Here is a 15,505-nt window from a genome sequence, read left to right as displayed (position 1 = left end):
TTCTTTTAATTTCTTTAATGTAGTATGTTACAGAGATATGGTTTATATGAAAATAAAAACCGAAATAATGAAAGTTAAAAAGCTCTTCACAATTTCATTAACTTCTTCGAAAAAAAAGAGAGATGATACTCTTATTTAAGAAAAAAATCCATTAAGAGCTGCAGAAGAAAAATATCATTTTCACGTAAAATTAATAATAGTAAAGAAAAAGAGAACTTAATTACAAAAGCTTCGGGAAAGATTATTCTTGGATAATGAAAAAAAATACGGCACAAACGTATTTTTTGTTATTGTTAAGAAAAATGGATTTTTATTCGAAGCGCGCGATTAACGGCGGAAACCGAAGGGAATCGCATCAGATAATTTTGATATCGATCCCAGACGGGTTTGTTAAAAATCGTCGGCTCGTAGGCACGGAGTCTCGCGACAGCATTTTCTACTCGCGGCGCGAAATACGCACGTACATACGCACATAAAGTCTCGGGGAATACGCGTCATCCAAGCGGAATGGAATGCGCGGCATTGGTAGACATTATAGGGATGCCAGCTTCTCTCGGCAGCATGTAAACGAATTTTCGCATCACGTGCAATTCTACGGATATATTCCTGCCATCTCCCTTGGAGCTTCGAGCCCAGCCCCGACCCATTCCCGCATCCCATCCCCTTTCCTCGCATTTCTTGCGTCACCGTCTCACCTCAGCTACCTTCTCGCAAATTTCACTGTCTTTTTGTCTTCCTCGCTTTCTAATTAAATTACATGGAAAATAATATGACGTGTAAATATTGTTGAAGTATGTTGTAATGTAATAAAAAAAATAAAAGAATACTTTTTAAACACGCATCGATAATAAAGCGACAAAGTTTGAATTAATGTAATTAAATAATAAATTTTTATGACATAATATAAATTAAAAGTGCAATTGTGTATGTGCGTTTGTGTACGTCGCTGTACACAAAACTTGCTTTTATTTATAAAATATTTGGGAAATGTTTCATATTTTTCGTCAAATATTCGTGACAACCATTTCGGCGGAATAAAACGGAATAAAGAAACGCGAAAAGAAAGGATTTGAACGAAGAGCTCACGCGCAGGGGAGTAAGTATATTTTGATCTGACGTCTCGAGTTCTAATTTGATATCTCGCATCTCTAAAAGAGATGCTCTCTGAATAAAAATAATGCGATGTCCCAGCAGGCGCTTTGGATTTCGAACGGTAATGGCGACGCGTCGCGCGCATACATATACCTAATACATATCTTCTGCATGTTCGATCAACGACCTTCATCTTTGATCTCCCACCGCAATACGTTTTATTCCCACTCGGCCTTTCGAGTGGCCATCGAACACCGCCAGTTAAATTGAAGTCCCGAGCACTCGCACTTCCTCTCAACGTCTCAACCCTTTTTCGGCAACGCAACACTAACGATTCTTTCATCATTAGACTTAGTATGATTAAAATTTACCTTTTTGTACAATTATGAATTTACACAAATAATTTCCCAAATTTTCACATAAAAGTTATTAGGTACCTACTTACAAGATGGCAAACAATTATTTATCAAGCAGCTTATTAAGCATGGGGGAGACCGGGGCTAACTCAACACCGGGGCAAACTTGACACTAGGCTATTTGCCAATTTAAATCTATCGTAGAAACTTGACTTTCCTACTGTAAATGCGTCTTTATGTGCCAGTATTATCAACGGAATTTGGTAACATTATGAGTTATAGTGTACGTTTTAACGCGACATAAACGTTTTTGATAGTGAAAAGTAATTTTTCTGATCTCTCGAAAATGGTCTACTCTTTCATCGAGCTTTCGGGCAAAACTAACCGACGTACAGCAAAATTTCCTTAAGCAATTTTGTACCTGAAGGAACGCTCTTTAAATCTGTACCATTAACACGTTGCTTGAAAATTTTAATTATTTGTTGAAAATTGTCTTTGAAAAAATTGTGTCGAGTTAGAGCCCCGGTCTCCCCTAATGTTTGCATTATGAGATGTAAGTTCTAATTATTTCAGATTTGAAAAATATCTAAACTTCTAACCAAGAGGTTTAAAACTATTGCTGTTAAAATTCAGTAATTAGTAATATATAAGTTATATACATCATATATCAAATATATAAATTAGTACTTTTTCGGGTGTTCTTTTCTTTTGAGTTTAATAAATATCTCACAATGCCATTTAAATTGAGCCACTTGTCAGCCACTTATAACGTACAAAGGTAGTTAATTCAAAGGGATCAAAAAACGAAAACAAAAGTACTTTCGTAATCGACAGATTGTTGAGTGCAAAGGCACGTTAATTCGCGATTGTAAGGGAATCCAGAGAAGTGTATTTACACCTGGCAGTTATTCTATCGACATCCCGTGGAAGAGTGGAGGTGGTTTTGTGGGCGTTGTCAACCGCGACAGTCTGTTCCCACTCAATTAACCGGGTGTACCTGCGGGCTGGGTATACCTAGTTTTACGGTTGATGCACCTGGTAAAGTCGAGCAATTAGTCCGTCTCGAGAAAGCGACGCGCTTTTCACATCTTGATCTAACTAATTAAACAATTGTACCAATTTTTAACGCATTATGAATAGTGAAATAAAGAATTTGCATAAAATCGATCTTTTTGCAGATTAAAAAAATTGTAAAATTTATTCACCTTGTGACGTCAAAACTTCAATATATAATTTGCGGACTCAATAGCACGGAAGACTTCGCCCTGATGTAATTGAGATTTTTTATCTTTTCTTATTTGTTTCTCTTATTTTTGTCGTTTGCGATGCATAAAGAAAATTTCAAGTTTGCAATTAATTTTTCGATCTAGATTTCCTCGGCACAGAAAAATACTCGGTTCGATGCGGAGAAGAGAGTATTCAAGAACTCTTATCATTGCTGAATTATTAATTACACTGGTTATATATTACTATTCGAAGAATTTATGGAAACTGTAGTATATATTACCCTCTGGGAAAATCGCCGAAGATACCTTGGAAGCGTCTTTGAAGGGCCGCTGAATCCCTATAAAAATGTTCGAGAGTCTCTAAGGATCTCCGAGGGTGAGCTCTGCTTCACTAACGGGTGAATCGCAAGAGAACCGTTCGAAGAACAGGCGCCCGTGAGCGAGCGACCGAGGGGACGGGGGATGTGGCCGGAGGGATGGATCGTAGCACGTGCCATTGAACAATCAAACAATACCGGGGATGGATAGGGTGTTAAGTGCCCATCGCGAGGGGTTGCACAGAAAATCGGCACTGCTCGGCCCATTGTGGCCTCCTTGTAAACTTCGTACGAGAGTGGTCTCTCTCTCTCTCTCTCTCTCGCGGATGGTCGGCAAGTGAGGATAGGCGAAAACCCGGGGGTGGGGAAAGCGGTGGAAAAGGGAGGGCGATTCAAGAGCTGTTTCTATCCCATCAATCATGGTATTTACGTGCGCGAGCTCGCCCGGGTACAATACCGAAAGCTCGTCGAAAGGAAAGCCTCGGGTTTACTCAGGGAACCGAACCTTCCCCGACAACTACTACCTCCTCCTCCTCCCCCCCCACCCCTCCCCGTGCGACCTGAACGACCATTCTTCGGGACGATGTGGAAACTGAGCGATGAAAAGCGCTGTTTTGCCCGTCCGGAATTATTTAATAGGTCGCCCGCGGCCACGTTTCAATTTTGTTATTATAAGTCGTCGCTAGAAATTTTCTCTCTTATATCTAAATTAGTGGCATTTGTATTATTACGGAGATATTTAATACGACCTCGAGAGAGAGAGAGAGAGAGAGAGAGAGAGAGAGAGAGAGAGAGAGAGAGAGAGAGAGAGAGAGAGAGAGAGAGAGAGAGAGAGAGTGGTTTTATTTCCCCTTGTTTGTCGCAAAATTGAAACTTTGCTTAAGACCGTTTATATTTAACAGCTAATGTTAAATCGATGAATTATAGAAATTCATCTGTGCTGCCTTATGGTTTCTTAATTAATATGATCGTGACGTCATCCGATCGCGAAAAGCACTAAGCGCGCTAATGAAAGATCAAAATCCTGGCGGGTGATTCGACGATGCAATTGTTGACATGCCAACACCAATCGTTATGCCGATTGCGTGGTAACTGCTGGATCGAATTTGGGCGAACCTAAATCGAATCAATCGAACCGAACATCAAATTGGGTAAGGTACAGTCTGATGCCAGAAACGTAATTCTGAGAAGCGAAAACGAGAAAATAACTAATTCCTGCGTCCTTTAGAAGATGAAAATAACTTTTTCATTTGAATTTTTCAAATAAATTAGGAAACCAATCTTTAATTACAATAATCTAATCATAAGCTAAATTTATAAAATATATGAATAACAAGAAATGGCACTCAATAAGATATATGTAAAAAATTCAATCCTTTCTATTTTTATATTACATAATATATATATATTACAATTTATAATAGTCTATACGCCAGGTCGATTGAGCATTTTTATCGAGGTTGATGGCTTAATGTTTTTTTTTTTTATGTTTTTTGGGTCGTAGAACAAGAATCTGTAAATAGTTTCTTCGTAAGTCGATGCAATAAAAAGTTATCAACAATTTATTTGTTTAAATTGCTCTAGCGATCAAACTATACATCTTATAAAAAAATGAACTAAAGAAAATTTGTTTCTCTTTTCACGACGAACACAATGGCGTTTGAATTTTTCCAAAATCTTGATTATTGACGAAAATATGTTAATTTTTGGGTAATTACTGCCTACAACATATTTTCGTCAATAATCAAGATTTTGGAAAAATTTAAACGCCATTGTGTTCGTCGTGAAAAGAGGAACAAATTTTCTTTAGTTCATTTTTTTTATAAGATGTATAGTTTGATCGCTAGAGCAATTTAAACAAATAAATTGTTGATAACTTTTTATTGCATCGACTTACGAAAAAACTATTTCCAGATTCTTGTTCTACGACCCAAAAAACATAAAAAAAAAACATTAACTTAAGCCATCAACCTCGATAAAAATGCTCAATCGACCTGGCGTATACACTATAAATTGTAATTGTTTTTTTTTTTTTTTTTTTATAAAAACATATTCTACTAATAACGTACATGTTCTTGTTTATTAAAGTTTACATCTATAAAATTTTCTAAACAGAATTTCTCAATAATATTGAAAGAGAAAAAAAGAAAAGATAGAAAAAAATCGTAACACTTATTCAAGGAGAATTATCACAACGTTAGCCGGAGCGACTTTTTCCGTTCGCTATTGTGTAATTGCAAGACCGTCCATAAATGCGGCAATGAGGGCGCGTATAAACGTATAATACGATGTGCATTAAAGCCGAATGACGAGGGTGACGTTGATGTCTATGTCGATGTCGACGTCGACATCGACGTCGACGTCGACGGCGTAATATTACGTCTTATGTTTAACATCTCGTCGCGCGTCACGCTCGCGCGATCGTGAAAGTGCTCGTAAAGTCGCGATATACTTTAGATCCCTGTAAAAATAAAAAAAAGACGATTGCTCTGTTTAACGCGCATTCTACAGCCTAAAAAATACCGATTCAAGTGACAATGTGTCTTGTATACGTTTTCATCCAAACGTGACTGATACCATATGTAGTCAAGAAATGAACATCTTTCAGAAATATATTATACATAGTTCAACAAAAATTGTTTATTAACAGAATGCGCTGTCAACGTGTGAAATAAATATCGAAGAATATATATAGTCATATGGGTAATTAACGGGCTCTTTGTAGAATTCGCTGTTTAATATTTATCTAGTCGAGAGCTCGCAGATAATAAATTACGGTTCAATCATGTTTATTTTACCACGGCACGCTATTAATTATTTCCCGACAATTAATTATCCTCAACATTCCTAGGTTATTAATTATCATTACGCGCCGGGATGGTAAGGATAATATCGACCGACTTAAACTCTCACCATCATCTTATATCTAATGTCCTAAGTAGAAAAGCCTTATGCTTTAAATACAAAAAATACAAACAGCGGTAAATGAATAAATAAATATTTTTCTTATTTATTTTATTTACAGCCGTTTATTACTTTATAATATAATAGATAATAGTATAAATAAATTTAACCAATTTTCTGATTATAAAAAAAACAAAGGAAAACAAATAATATGCATGCCATGTATTAACAGGTATATTTATTCAGATACTTTCTCGACGGTTTTATTAAAATTATCCCATAATTTAATTAAAATAATAAAAAATTTACCTACATTATAAATTAAATGTATATTATGGATTTTTAAATTTTATGTTATGACAAAACTTCATCTAAAAATATATAAATTTTTATTGTAACGTAAAAAAATGTATATATCTATATAATAATATATATATATATATATATATATATATATATATATATTTAAAGAATATTTTATTACATTAATTAATTTAACGTGCTAATTAATTAATGAAACCATGCTAATGATATAATAGTGATCAAAATGTATTTTCACTTTATTTTTTCTCAATCATAATTGCACACGAATAATACACGAAAATAGAGATGACTTTATTCCTGCATTATCGTTCGACATTCAACAAATATTATATCAGACTTGAAATGTAAACCGTAGTAAATATCAAATAAGAACTCATATTTCTCTGTCGGGAAACGAGATATTTTACGATCGACTCTTTCGCATCTGTGAGGCTTCAGGATCTTTGCCGCACCGTATCGTGCTTCCCTTCCTTCGTTGATAAACCATCGCCTGATATCTTTTCAAGACGCGAAGAGACGCCGGTGAAAAGGAAATATAAATATATATATGTACGGATGTATTACGATAATAGCACGCTAATTTTCGTACACTGACAAATAATCGACGTGAAAAAATATAATTTAAAAATTAATGATAATTTAACGCTTTGGATAATTAATAATCTGTAAAGTAAAACAAATAAATGTAAAATATAAAATTGAAGTCAATCGATTAATTTTTCGCAATAAATTCTTTACAGTTTTTTAAGCAATTAAATCGCGTCGATAATTCCGGGGAAGGAAGAGTATTAATGTTCCAAGATAGCTGTGTTGCAAGTCCGACAAATTTGCGGCGCGGCGCTCAGTCTATTAAGTTGGAATAATTGTATATGTACAGTATATGTACATTATAATTTGTTACTTCTTTACTTAAGTATAGAATATTATGAACACCGAACACCTTGTTACGGCTCAATGCTCCATTTTTCTTCGATTGATTTTTAATCTTGTGAGCCTTATTATTATAAAATAGAATTGTCTCAATTATTTATAACTCTTAATTACAGAATAGATAAAGAGAATTATATTTAAAAGATTGATTTACTGATTGAGAAATACATATACGAAATTTGTATTCACACGTTGATTCTTCTTTCCAATCGAAAAGGTTTTTGAATATTATTAATTGTGATTTCCATTGCAGGAGAGAGCCGCTAATGATCGAGCAACGCAGCCGGCGACTTCCCGAAGTCTTAATTTATGTTCTGTAACTAAGTTCCGGAAACCGAGCGGCTGAATTAACAATCAGGACTACGTCGAATCGGAGTTTACCGGTAAGTTTATCAGAGATTTCGTTCAATTCGCGAGAGTTTCGAATAATCGCGGAAATTGGATCGGGGTCGCGAAAATAAAATGGGTATGATTATTATTCGAGTGCGAGGAGGATCTAAGCCTCGTTTAGTTCTATTCGGAGTAACTTGAAACGTATTACACAATGATATTTCATTGTTAGAGTGTGCTATTATACGGGGGTAGGTGCTAACCATCGGGATCCTGGAGGATCCTTCGGGTGCCCTCCATTCTGGAATCTCCATGAACAATCGATTTCCTCTTCTCTCAGCTCAATAAACCGGCCCTCTAGATACAGTCTGAAACTATGCCTTCTACATCTACCAAGGAGTTTAACCGGAAATTACACCCGTTTCTTAACATCAGATAATTAACAAAGCAATTTCGAAGCATTACATTAAATTATCACGCTTATAAAATTGTAAATAACGGAGACTAAGTTCATAATTTGATCCAGTTTTAAAGGCAAGTTTATGTTCAAAGGTTATAACCTATATGGACATAAAACTCTACGTTGCTTCGACCTTTAAATCGTGGGCTTGTGTTATTCATCATTTTTAATCACATTTTACGTATCTTGAAAGTTATAATTGTAACCTATTGCTATAATATACTGTTATAATATTTTTATACAAGTTAGATATTGTCGCGTAATTTTTCTATATAGGTATCAAAAAATCATGACGGTTGAACGCGGTTGCAGAATGTTAACAATTGAACCTGCGTCCGGAGTTAAAAGTTAAAAGAATCAATGGCCCAGGAAAGACGATCTCAGTCGATGAATCTCATTCGGTCTATTAACTTCGCCGCCATTACGGAGAAGCTGAATGCAGTATCCCGGATTCTGCGAGCGGACGAGCGGTCTTCGCGCGCGCCGGAGAGAGAATCGATTCCCATCGAAGCGAAGCGTTCCTCGGGCCCTCGCGGGCATCTGGCACGTTTACGTCCCTTGCAAATTGTTATCCCAGCGTCTACCGCCGAAGGAAATTCGAGGAATGGACCCGGGCTCTCCGGGATCGGGAGAAACGGAAAAGGATTCTCCGTTCTCTCTCTCTCTCTCTCTCTCTCTCTCTCTACTCGTAATCTCGCGGCCATTACCTTGTTCGCTTTACCTCTGTTCTCCGCTTTTCCTCTCGCGCGGCTCAATTACCGGCGTAACGCATATGGCGGTATATCGCGTTGCAGTAAATTCTGTTAAAGCGAGTTACGTAAACAAACGAATGATGCTCAAGGCGAGAGCATCCCTCCTTCGCTATACGCGCGGATGCAAATGCGCGGTTATAAGAGTATATAACGTTGCAAGCTTTTGCAATTACTGCCGTCCAAAACTGCGAGCGTTGAAACCTCTTTAACTGCGCTCGGGATTCCCTGGCACTATGAACATTCAATGTCCTAGGCATTCAATGCGCGTACTGGTGCAATGTTATATTTATCGAAAATTGTGAAAACTCAACCGTATACAATGTTCCAAGTATTCTTAGAATTCCTACAGCATCCAGGATACATTTACAATGTTGCTGTTAATTGAGTTAAACTCCAATGTATCTGATTTAGCGAGAACATTTCCCAATTTATTGCAAACGCAAGAGTGCCAGCGGTCAACTATCTTTACGAAGAAAAAGGAAGACGCAAGTGAATTTTCACGCGTACTAAAAGTTACTAAACAATTACACAAGTTACAAATAGGATAATGTTTATCTCAACACGGTAAATAATTCTATTTTTATTATATTTATTTTATTTTATTTAATTTTATTTACATGTTCCCTAAAAATACATCAAATTTAGCATTTTAGTTTTGAAATTCTCTAATTATTTCAAGTAATCAAGCTTTCCTTCTCGTGGCTTTGACGATTGTTGTTAATGATTGATGTCCTAAAATTCCCAACATTTCGTACCCCAGACAGATCCATCCACTTTTCCCAAACCGAAACACATATAAACTTAATCGTTGATCGCTCTCGTCGCAACCCATCAGCAATTTTCCCCTCCGGGACTCGGGAGGATGCGGGGCGATACACACCCTCCGGGCTGAGAAGGCTCGTTTGCCTAAACACGTTTGGCTGCCGTCACGACGAAAGCTCGTGAATGAGGGTTGAGGGACAAACGGGCGCACTTTCGTGAAGTACACTTCGAGAGGGTAGCGCGCCGAGGGCTTTTATCGCCTTCAGGACGATTCGTCGTCTCTCTCTCTCTCTCTCTCTCTCTCTCTCTCTCTCTCTCTCTCTCTCTCTCTCTCTCTCTCTCTCTCTCTCTCTCTCTCTCTCTCTCTCTCCCTCTCTCTCCCTTGCATATAGTTCATTTCTTTTGTTTGTCGGCCGGACCCTCATCAAATTTCCTGTCGGCGGAAAGTGTCCCGACTGTTTAGCAGTCTACCTCGACGAATTTGTTTAAGCTACCGCGATCAACAAACCGGAGTTAATCTCTCAGTTTGGACCTAGCTTAGCGAGGGAGGGATGAAATAAAAACGCCAAGGAGAAACGCGCTTCTCTTATTCGGCGATTTAAGCTTATACCGTCAAAATTGGTCTCTAGATTTAATAAACAATGGGAGACGAAACACAAAAGAGATTCAGTCGCCAATCGGCCCGGTTTTTGCGCGCTTAAATCGTAATTTCGCGAAAATAACTTCCACAGTTATTCCAAGTTAACAAGCTGAACAAGCTTTTATGTTTCGAGTTAAATCGAGCCAGCATGAGTTGGTTTGACTTCCGGAAAGTTTTTCGCTCAGAGCGGTCGTCATGGCGGAAGCAAGAAAATAATGTTGAAACCGTCTCTCTCCGGTAGTCAGAGCTGAAAAATACAATGAAACACGAGAATATACCAGAAATCCGGCGGCGTGGGGCTCACTCCTTATTTAAATATGAATTCCTTTGTGTTTCATATTCCGGTCCTCCAACCGATCGAATAAATTTGCAGCGCATCGTCATATTTTTCTCAATGAGGTTTTCGATTATTTTAACGAACCAGTTCTTAATTATTGCCGTTAAAAAATATTATTAAAATTACGAATAATTCTATGCAAGCATGCAATCAGACACATGAATTGAATAGTGTTAATAAATTTTTGAAACGTTAATTTATTGGAAAAAAAGTGGTACGTGCGATTATTCACTAAGCTACCCGCTCTTTTTGGCGAACATTGGCGGTGAGCTCATGTTCGTGAAAAAGATTATAAACATAACAATTGTTCGAATATTTGTAACTTCTTGCTTTAATATTCGGTTCCATCGTATTTGACTTGTTCAAGATTTGCCTAATTTATTATTTGAAAAAATTCTAAACGTTAATACTTTTTCATGTTACATTTGAAGCTAAACTTGAAGCTAAAATAGAACTGTAATTAAAGATAACATAACACACGTTTAATACATAGAGCAAATCACATTGATAATAAAAATTCAACAACTGCAAAACGAATAATTTGACAATTACAACTCGTCACTTAATTGTTACGTTCGAAAACGCAATATTCGAGATTTTTGTTATTGTACCGGCGAAAGATGCGTTATTTTCAGTTTTACGATCAATTAACGTAATAGGTATACCTACCTTTATTAAATATACTTGACCTCTGAGATTCCTGAGATGATTCAAAGCGTAACGGGGAAACCTGAAAATAAAAATAAAATTAATAAATTATTCGTCGTAACAACTGTGCGAATGTGCGATGCGTTATATTTCATGTGAAATTAAAATGTTTATGAAAAGAAAATGTGAGATTTATGAATGTAGCGAAATGACGCATTATGCACGTATAAAAATCTAAAGAAAAGTGGGCGATATGTAAAGTCGTGCATCTAGAAAGGTAAAACGCGAAAGGATTGTCGTTGATAGGAAACTTAATTATATATATTCATTATTTTAAACATATCTCTGCAATGAGATATGGAAAGTTGTGATTTATGACGCATCAGGTATAAAAAGCTCTTGAGCGAAATTAAAAACTTTATTTTATTAGTTTCAATAGTTTGCATAATTTCGTATAATATTCTAAAACTTTGGTACGTAAAGTATCAAGGGTCAATTTTTGTGAAAAGAGAAAGTTGTTATGCGGGGTCTATACAATGCGAGTCGCGAGTCGCAAGAAATTGACCAATCAGTGCCAATCACAGTTGATTAATTCTCCTTGGCCGCAGGGGGAAGTGATCCGCGCGCAGTTCCTTGGGCTTAACAAACCTACGGCATCAACCCGAATTTCCGACACCGCGGACATACACGCACATTTATACGCACGCACAAACATATACACATTCCCGAGTTTGAAGAACAATTTAATCGTAACAGTTTCTACCATACTATACGCAGTTTCACAGACGAATTGAATAATTCATTAACTTAACCGAAAAGGAAATAGCTGTGCTAATAACTAGAAGAAGAAGAAGATTATTCTCCTTAAATTCGAATATGTGATTGGTCAATTTTCTACGATCCACGACCCACGACTCGCATTGTAGACCCAGCATTACGTGTGCGTAGTGGAGAGGAGCTGATGCCGGCTCGCGAAATCATAACGAATCATATCGAATCCGCCGGACTCGCAGTGCGGACGTGATTCAATATGGATAATTTTGCTATATACATTATATGTGTTAGTATAGCGCTAACTGGATTTGGTTGTTTTTGTCTTTGCGGTAAGTGTCGTGCTCCAGCAAGACAGAGAATTGGCCTTCTTCACCTTCAGCTCCAGCTTACCGGGCTCCACCCGCGCCGCCACGTAGCTGACCGACCGGCTCTGGGAGTCGTCCAGGCAGAAGAGGAAGCTCGGGACACTACGGTCCCGGCCGCTGTTATTGTCCAGCACCACCCGGGTGCTGATCTTCGTCAGCCGGGACTGCAGGTCGATGTGCCGCTCGACGTTTCGCACCACCAGGTTCGGGTCCACGAGGTCGGCCGCGGCGCAGCCACTCCGCACGACGAGGATCTGAAACTGATGACTGGACCACTGGACCACCGATAGCGCCGGCGGTAATCAGCGTGATCGAAGGTGCGTCCCGTCCGTCCCCGCTGGGGATGAAATAATACCGCGCGATAAATGTTCCGTTATGTTGTGCGCTTGCCGGTACGCGGCAATCGTTTTTACGTTGAATATCGTTTTCACGGAAAAAAAGTTTGGTATATAGGTCTGCAAACGAAATAGAAACAATTGGACAAATTAAGAGAGTGTATACGGAGTAGGGTCGCGTTCACTTTGTGACAAAATATCCCGAAAGAAAATACACAACCTCGACGCTTTATAGAGGGTCCTTTATTGGCCCAATATTCGCGGCCACCCCGGCACTGAATTCATCGAATGCCGGCTTTTGTTCTTTTTATTCCCAATAACTCGAACCGGGTGCAATAGGAAACACGGCTTGCGTATTATAATATAGGAAACGTGTATAACGCACTTACAGTCCGCGGTATTGCCGAGCAATTGCTGTTTTACGAGGACAGGACAAGTTATCCAAATAATCGTACCATCAAAAAAAAAAGGGCGGACAAGTAGAAACCGATAAAAATCTCGATTTACGAAGTTGTAAGATTGTGGAAATTTTTCAGGAAGCTGCTTTAAATGGAGCTGCTTAATTTTTCTCCCTATTACGCGAAATTTTATTTCTTGAGAGCAACAATCGCGGGAAAAATTATACGATCATGGAAAAAGCAATAATTAATAAATATTACAATCATTAAGATTTCCAATGATCACATTTTTAAAGGAATTATCGCGATAATTTTAAAATCTTTCGCAATTATCCTTATTATTAAATTTCAGGTTTTCTGCTTTAAAAAACCCACACTCTTCTTTTTTTTTATGTAAAACGATATGCATTCTTTGTTATCGGCTATGGATCAATAAGTCCGCGGACAGAAATCTGAAACGAGGAGCCGATGTGAGACCGCGATGTGCGATCTTTAGAGCGAATTTAACACGTGCGCGAATCTCGCGCCAGCTCGGACAATAGCATGATGCGCGCGGATTTTGGGATAAATATATTTACGGAAGCGCGGAAAGAGAGAGAGAGAGAGCGCGAAAGAGAGGAATAACCCCGCGAAAGGGGGATGGACAGCGCGCGGGGGTGGCCGGCGCGGTCGGACGCCACCACCGCGCCCCTTTCGTGTTACGGGGCCGAGTATCCGTAGCTCCGGCTGATTTACATTTACGATCACTCATCTCTGCCCCGACCTGGGCTCGTATACTACAGCTTATTAACTCATTCGTCTCGGTCATGAATAATTTACCGTCTTGACACACCATTGGGTACCGCCCAGTGTTGTTCGCGCGGGATGGCCGTTTCTGTTCTGATGAGAACTGATCCGCGCTCTCTCTCTCTCCCTCTCTCTGCGAAAAAGGAGCTATTTAGAGCTACATGCTGATGTGAGTGTTATAACAGTATATGTAATAGGATTGGCCGATAAAATTTTTGAGGAGAAACTTTCAGGAATGAGTAAATGAGAATTAAACAAAAATATGGAGCAGCTATATTATAATTTTATAATAAACGTATTTGGAAATAGGATTTGACTATCTTAAAAACGTCTCAATTTTTTTTATTTTTTTTAATATATAATTGTTATAAATATGTAATTTGCAAAGTAATAGAACAAAACGATATTTTGAGATAAAATAACTCCCCAAAGTATTCTTCCGATATTATGTACATTTTATTTAAAAATAAATAATTTTTAAGAATATATATACACATTACATATATATATATAGGTATATATGTATATTATATAAATCAATTTTTTGTGTGTATTTTTATATAAGAATAAAATTTCGATTCTCTATATATATTGAATATATTCTCTTTAATATATATATATATATATATATATATATATATATATATATATTATAAAATATTAATATATTATGAATGCAAAATTTAATATTCCGATATAAAATATACAAATAAATTAATTTTTGGTAAGTAAAATCCAGTTCTTTTTTTAATTGTAATATTTCTTTTTATTGTAAATAAAAAATCGAAGATTAATGTTACTGACGCACGATAAGGAAGAATATACGTTATTTTGGGGGTCTTAATTTTTACCAACACGTGATAATTGTTGGCTTAATATCTCGCGTCGCGGGGGCAGAGAGAGCGACATTTTTTTCTGCCTCATTATTTCGTTTCATGTAAAAACGCGTCGATCGAGGATAATTCCATCGATATTTGAGACGTGAGGCCCCTGGGTTACTAAATAATAATATGGGGATCCCAAAGCCGTCTGTAATACCGGCTTTTTTTCTTAGCACTAATCTTTTACGTGGCTTTATAGAAATGCAAAATTCTTGTCTAGAATTAAAGTACGCATCAAAATCTAGGTCATGGTGGTCGACGTTATATCGAAAACGAGAAAAAATTAATATTTTTGTTAATTTTTGGTATACGTGACGACAATATATTTGCTTTGTGCAAAAATTCCACATTAAATGTCCACAAAATTAGACCGGCATGACCTAAGGGACAACATTTAAGAACAATATCGTGCAATTTAGATCTAAGATTGAAAGCCTAGAAAAAAAGATTAGTTTAAATAAACTTTTATATGTGCAAAAGCACATTCAGGTTGACATTGCGTGTAGCGAGAGATGGCGCAACAATCGAAACAAGGACAGATGCCTCTCGTTAGACAAAGACAGATATATATATATATATATATATATTTTTTTTTTTTCCCCCCCAGATAAAAGAAGGACCATGGGGAGAGCCCATATGGTCTAAAACAGGATTAGAAATGTTGACATTACCGACGTCGAGGAAGTTCAGCCTTCGCTTTAGGATCCCCTTTTGTGGATTTCCTAGGGATTTTGCAAACAGATGAATTACACGAAATCCCTGCGCACAACGCACGCGTGTTTCCGCCACGCGTTTACAATACTCCCACAGTCTCACTTTCTCATCTCACACTCACACTACTCAACAGAACAGTCACCAGTCACCAGTGGGCAGTGAGTCCAGTCGCTT

The 15,505-nt window shown here is 37.5% G+C and overlaps 2 long non-coding RNA genes across 5 annotated transcripts in view; one reads left to right on the top strand and one right to left on the bottom strand.

Annotated features, from left to right (window-relative positions):
- The window catches only part of LOC143897820 (uncharacterized), a 198,817-nt gene extending 186,492 nt beyond the window's left edge, over positions 1 to 12,325 (top strand). The window contains exons 3-4 of one of the 2 annotated variants that reach the window (XR_013257004.1): positions 7,403 to 7,532; positions 12,187 to 12,325. This is a non-coding gene — a long non-coding RNA (uncharacterized LOC143897820). Of the gene's footprint in view, positions 1 to 7,402; positions 7,533 to 8,215; positions 8,604 to 12,186 lie in introns of those variants that run through there. The other variant, XR_013257005.1, reaches the window with a different exon arrangement.
- Positions 9,723 to 15,428, bottom strand: LOC143897819 (uncharacterized). 3 transcript variants are annotated; one of them, XR_013257003.1, is made up of 4 exons: positions 15,289 to 15,428; positions 12,156 to 12,554; positions 11,100 to 11,160; positions 9,723 to 10,340 (listed from the first exon to the last, which is right to left on the bottom strand). It is a non-coding gene; the product is annotated as an uncharacterized LOC143897819 (long non-coding RNA). The 3 variants fall into 3 exon arrangements; XR_013257002.1 differs by having other exon boundaries at positions 12,226 to 12,554; XR_013257001.1 differs by having other exon boundaries at positions 12,243 to 12,554.
- Between the last annotated feature and the right edge of the window lie 77 nt (positions 15,429 to 15,505).

Source organism: Temnothorax americanus, unplaced genomic scaffold (assembly GCF_048541705.1).
Source record: "Temnothorax americanus isolate GAGA-0224 unplaced genomic scaffold, ASM4854170v1 Scaffold21, whole genome shotgun sequence".
Lineage (NCBI taxonomy): Eukaryota > Metazoa > Arthropoda > Insecta > Hymenoptera > Formicidae > Temnothorax > Temnothorax americanus.
The sequence above is the reverse complement of the archived record's forward strand: the minus strand, read 5'-3'. Positions and strand labels throughout refer to the sequence as shown.